Source organism: Prinia subflava, chromosome 17 (assembly GCF_021018805.1).
Source record: "Prinia subflava isolate CZ2003 ecotype Zambia chromosome 17, Cam_Psub_1.2, whole genome shotgun sequence".
Lineage (NCBI taxonomy): Eukaryota > Metazoa > Chordata > Aves > Passeriformes > Cisticolidae > Prinia > Prinia subflava.
In genome coordinates, this window is record NC_086263.1 from 9,937,959 (window position 1) to 9,943,798 (window position 5,840).

A 5,840-nucleotide genomic window follows, 5' to 3' on the forward strand; every position below is an offset into this window, starting at 1 on the left:
CTGTGCCATCCTTGGGCAATGTTTATATCACTCAGCCAGGAGCCCATTTCTCTTCAGCCAAGCAGGTCTTGTCTCCTCCTCATCCATCCCCGGGGCAGGGAGCAGTGGAGCCGAGCTGCAGCATTTGTGCTGCTCTTTGGCTGACAATTGGTGCCTTCAGCCTGTCTCCAGCACAGGAGGGAGGGGAGAAGGGAGAGAGGGAGATTCTGTCACCCTGAAACAATCCACTGTTTCCCTGGTGGGTGCTCAAACATTTAATTATTCTCTATGTTACATGTCTTGCATGGCACTGTTTTGAATTTGTCTCGTCTCATCAGAGGAAGGAACCCTTTATTAACAACTATTCCTCTTCTGCCCCTCCTTCTCTGAGGTCTCCATACTCCGCAAATCAGGCAGATCTTGGTCTTAGTTTTGGGCTCTAAGTTTTACCAAACCAGTCATGCTCTCTTATCCTCTGCTTTGCACCTTTGCTGGTTTTCAGTTTATCTTTTAAAATTGGGGTACTGAGGGATTATAGAATATTCATCAGCAGTCTCACAAGTGCTGCAAATGGAAGTACATTTACCTCCCTATTTGTCAATTATTGTTCATACAGCTAAGGACCATTTTCTAGGTTGTAGTCTCCTATTCTGTAGCTGTGCCTAAGTACTTCTTGTTCCTAGATACACAACCACAGATCTCGTTTAAATGAACCTGGTGAATATGAATGGATTTCACTGAGATATCAAGAGTTATTAAAAATTAAAAAGACCTCATCTAACTCTGCTCCAGCTCCTCTCTGCAGACTCTGCCTAACTGGCTTAAAATGTTTATTCTTAGAACTTTAACATCTTCTTTAGTTACTCAAGGATTGGAAAACAATTAATTTTCCTACTGCCCTTTTCATAGATGAAATAGAAATATGTATAGAATATTTTACCTCTACTGCACTTTATTGAAAACTTTGCTGGCTGTGTAGCTGCTGTGCTGCTGAAGTTCCTTTGCTCTCTTTAATTCTGTCCTCAGCCAGGCCCAAGATGACTTTTTCCTCTGTCATTCTTAGTTTTCCTAATAAATATTTCATCTTTTCTAATATTGTTCACAGCAATTCCTATTGATTTCCTCCTTCTCAGTCATTTTATATTGGCTTTTTGTTCCTAATTGCCTCCTTTATTTTTCATCAAATAAGAATTTGCTTTTAGCCAATCTTATTTTTTTTTTTTTTAATTGTGGTATTTTGTCTCTTGTCTATTTCATGATTTTCCCCAAGAACTCCCCAGTCTCATCCTCTCTACTTTTTCAGTCTGTTTTTTTGGCATTTTATATTCTTTAGTTTTTGGGCAACAGTTCTTTTGAAGCCTCAGCTACAAACGTGTGCATGCCACATTTATCCTTCTCCTTTCTCTTTTGTCCTCATTTTTAATATAATTTTTGGTCACTTTTTGCACAGTATGACATTAAACTGCAATATGGAGATCAGCAGCAGTCTTACCTACATGGAACCACTCGGAAAATCATGTCCTATGTTTTTGTGGTCCAGAATCTTTGGAGAGACTGTTTTCTGTTCTATCATTTTCTCAGCTGGTTCAGGGAAGTTGGACTCCAAGGAAGACTGTTGCCAGTTTGTTGTTTTCATTTCAGCCCTGAAGAAATACCCACTCAGGTTCTTCAGGCCATAACTACATTTCTTTTCTATATACATCACTTGGAATAACAAAAGATATTTCTCCTTGTACAAACCTTGCTTGCATCCTTACTTTCCTACAGCTTCCCTGTTGGAAAATAGGATTCAGTTACAATCCTTTTTAGCACACTGCACTGAACAAGGTTTCCTGACAGTAGGAATATACTTCTGCAGTGGTAATTTTATAAGTGGAAGAGTCTATCCCAGGGATAAAACCTCTTGTTTGAGGGCCTGAGTTATGAGAGTTCTGACTGTGAAATGCTGAGGGTTGGCATAAAACCAGCATTTGCTCATAAAACCTGCATCTAAAGCCACTGCTGCACCAACTGCTGTGGAATAATGTGCTCCTCTCGCGGCAGTGATTTTGGGTAATGTCTGTCAGCCCAAGCTGCCAGAATGATCGTGCTCTCACGGCATGGCTGTGCAGTGAGCTCTGCAGCAAGCTGTAAAGCCTGGCACTCAGTGATTTGCAAGAACGTGGCAGTCTGAGTTGGCATTCCTGAGCAGGGCCTCACTGAGTCACCTTGCCTTGTCATAGCTGAATCACTGACACTTAATTGATGGAAAGCTCTTCTTACAACAGATGTCAGGCCTTGCACAGAGGTCTGGTGAGTGATCCTGGACTCCAGGACTGATTGGGAAGGTTCTTCAAGCCAAATCAATCTACACAGAGACAACTTTACTTCCCCCATACTGCACCAGCCATGCACCATAAAGGATGCTTTAGCAGCTGAGTGTGGTCACATTGAATGCCACAATCATAATTTCCTGCAGCAGTCTCCCCAGGAGTATCTTTCTTGAAGAATTTCTCTGGGATGTGAGAGGGCGTCATGATTTTTCATGTGACAGAGGACATCTGGTAGCTTCCAAGACTTGAGTGAGGTCACTGTGCTGTGTAGCACAAGCTGTACACCTACCTAGAGGAGATCCTGAAGCACAACCAGAAACACAACCTGAGAGGCTGACGACAGCCAGCTCAGGCTTACAGAGCATTCACAATGTGCTTTTCAATGCCTGGGAGAGCTCTTACTTTCACAGAAAATATCTTGGAGCCTCAGACTTGAAGAGTGTCCCTGATTAGGGTCTGCTGCCACCAAGCTTCTCTCCCCCTTTCCTATCCCACAGCTGGAAAGGTAGAATCTGCCCTAACTGTCCGTGGTGATGTGTCCTATTTAGCATTTGTGCAATATCTCTCCCTGCTTTTTTCCCTCCCTCAAAACATGAGTCCCTAGATTTTTAAACACGTCCTACCGAGAGCACTCAGTGAGCAGGGAGCAGATTGACTGCAAGCCCTTCTGACGCTGAATTCTGCTGACAATCAGCTCCCAATGCCAGCAGCTATTCCTGATTTGTATCCTCTTCCTTCAGTCTGATGCCGACAAGGTCAAGTTTAGAAACTTCTAACAAATGTTACTTTCTCATTAACAGACAGACTGTTGGGTGGCAGCTTCTGTTTTGTGTGTGCCCGTTGCCATTCTAATCAGCTCTGCTCTGCAAGCTTTGTGTTTGAAGAGCTGGCCATGCCAGAGTGGTGAGTGGAGTAAGCACCAGCAGGTCACCCTGCACGTGTTCAGCTCTCCATGGTTTTCATAGGAATTTGTATTTGAATCCCTTTTTCCAAGGGATCCTGACTGTTCTCTGCTCTTTGAGAAAGAAGGGATGAGGTGGCAGAGCAGAGGACAGAGGGAAGGGAGGAAGGGCAGGCTGGCTGGCTGGAGAGTATCATGAGCAGGTTGCAACTGGTCCACAGAGTCTTGTTGCTTCCTCTGTGTGGAGGAGTCCTGGTTCCAGATTCTGTAACTCTCATTTTCCCATATTGCACCTTCAGCATCCTCTGGTAATCCACCATTGGCTAAGGGCCACTGAAGTCTGCAAGGAACCCCAACTCAGCTGAGCACCTTCAAGTTGTGCATCCTGCACAGGAAGGAAAATAAACTCCCTGCTGTAGTGGTGTTGGATAATAGGCTGAAGTTAGAGTCCTGCTTTATTGTGACCTGATGGGTGTCTCTTCTCGCCTAATGATCACAGTGATCTCTAACCCAGTGCAGCAGGTTTGGCTTTGGATATGCACACATAGCAATTATGTAGGTGAATAAATCAGATGTATACATAAAAGATATATAATAGGGTAATTTAAAATTGTATTATGAAGATGTTTATGGAGACTTACAGTTTTAATCAAACCCATTTTAGTATTTGGGAATATTTCCACTGCTGTCATAGAATCATATAATCATTTTGGTTGGAAAAGGTCTCTAAGATCATCCACTCCAACTGTTGGTAGCCTTTGGTTTGGCTTCCTAATGATTTGTCTTTATTACTGGAAGTTGTCCAGAGGCTGTTTTGCCATGAGCAGCTCAGGGCTGTCAGGTTGGAGGATGCTGTGCTGGGGTGCTGGTGCTGGCAGTGAACATCTCTTGGTGATGCAGGAGGGTGGGTGAGGTTGGTGTTTGAGGGGCAGTCTGGGCTGTTTAAAAATGAGTGAAGGTGGAATGACTCTCCACAGACTGGAAAGAACCTGTCCAGAATAGTGTTCTTATCCAATATGCTTTGGAATTGATACTCACCATCAGCTGCAATGAAATGGCCTCTCATTAACACTAATCACACTTGCCTCTTACTTTCATATTAGATAATGAACACAGTCAAATAGTGGAAAGCCTGCTCTCCCTTTTTCTGCTGTGACAGCATTAGATTGTTGTGATTTATACTCTTCATATAGGTAGTAATATGATTATTCGGTTAATCTATTATTCATTTCACTCATGATCTATTCTTTTCACATTCTTATTCTGTGAGTCAATTTCTCTCTCTGCTATTTTAATAGAGTAGCATTTTAAATTGTGAGAACACCGCATTAAACATGTATAAGATTTAATCTAATTTAAAACGCTTTCTTCTAGCAGGATATGCCTAATAAGCATAAAACTAATAATGTTCAAAATGCTGTGGCATATTAACATGGCACATTGTGAGGGATGCATTTTTCAAATAAAGCTAAGCACTAATTAATGAATATCTAAACCACTTTTTTACTGCTTATCCTGAAGCTGTGTGATTGACATAGAAAAAGATCTTTTGATGGAATAGCATTGCATACAAGCTGCCTTGAAGTTTACAAATATTTTTTCTTGCTGTCTAATGTGATATTTTTAAGTAACACAAAATCAGTGATATCTCACAATATTAATGTTATATGGACACTGAAATACTTGGGAATCATTGATCTGCATGTAACTCAGTGCTGGATGTGTGTGACCCACTGGATGAAATGGATTTTATGTTTCCTCTGCATCTTTCTGCAGAGATCATGAGTCTGTTCCAGCCTGCAGTGGCACAGTCTGGCTGTTGAGTTCTATGCTTGTAGTTTTAGAGACTTTTGTGAGAGTTTAATAATCTGGGCAATAATTATTTTTACTTCAAATTTGTTTTACAGAGAAATGAAGTTTTGGGTTGAATGTAGACTTGTTTGAAGAAAATTCAGTCTTTTATCTGCTTCTGCTGCCTGAGAACTGAGTAATTTTGTTTTATGTTAAATATTTTTGTTTCCTGCTTTGAAACCAGGCCTCCTCTTAGAAGTTAGGTCAGTGTACTCTTGTGAAAATAAAATACCTGCCCAGATGTAACCCCCCCCCCTTTTAGTATCAGTTGAACAGATACTTATTGTAACTAAAATAGAATTGTCTATTTTGTTTATTGGTTTCACTATTTTCATGACCCCGTTTCATACTCAGTTTTTTGACCATGTGAAGATAGAGAAAACAGAAAACACCTGATCTTACAGAAAAGTGATGGTCAAATGTTTATTTTGTCTGCACTCCCTCACAGGAACCTGTTTTTCCTTTCTGGCCAAGCACAGCAGAGGATGGGGAGGCAGCAGAGCCTGGTCCCTCACTATGACACTGGATTTTGGCCAGGAGCCCCACTGGGCAGACTTGGAAGCCTCCTGAGCTCTGCTGATTTCGACAGAGGCAGTGGAAGCTACTTTGTAACACCCGGTGGGAAAACTCATATAATTAAGCACGTCTCTATGTCTCTGCAGTCTCTGAATCCGCTTTGTAAATCTCCTACTCGTTACCATTGTATCAGCTTAATTATAGATTTTCAGCGGAGGCTGACATGCAACAGGAGGGCGAATTGTGCCTGTGGCTTCCGGGATTGCTCACTCGCAGCGGGT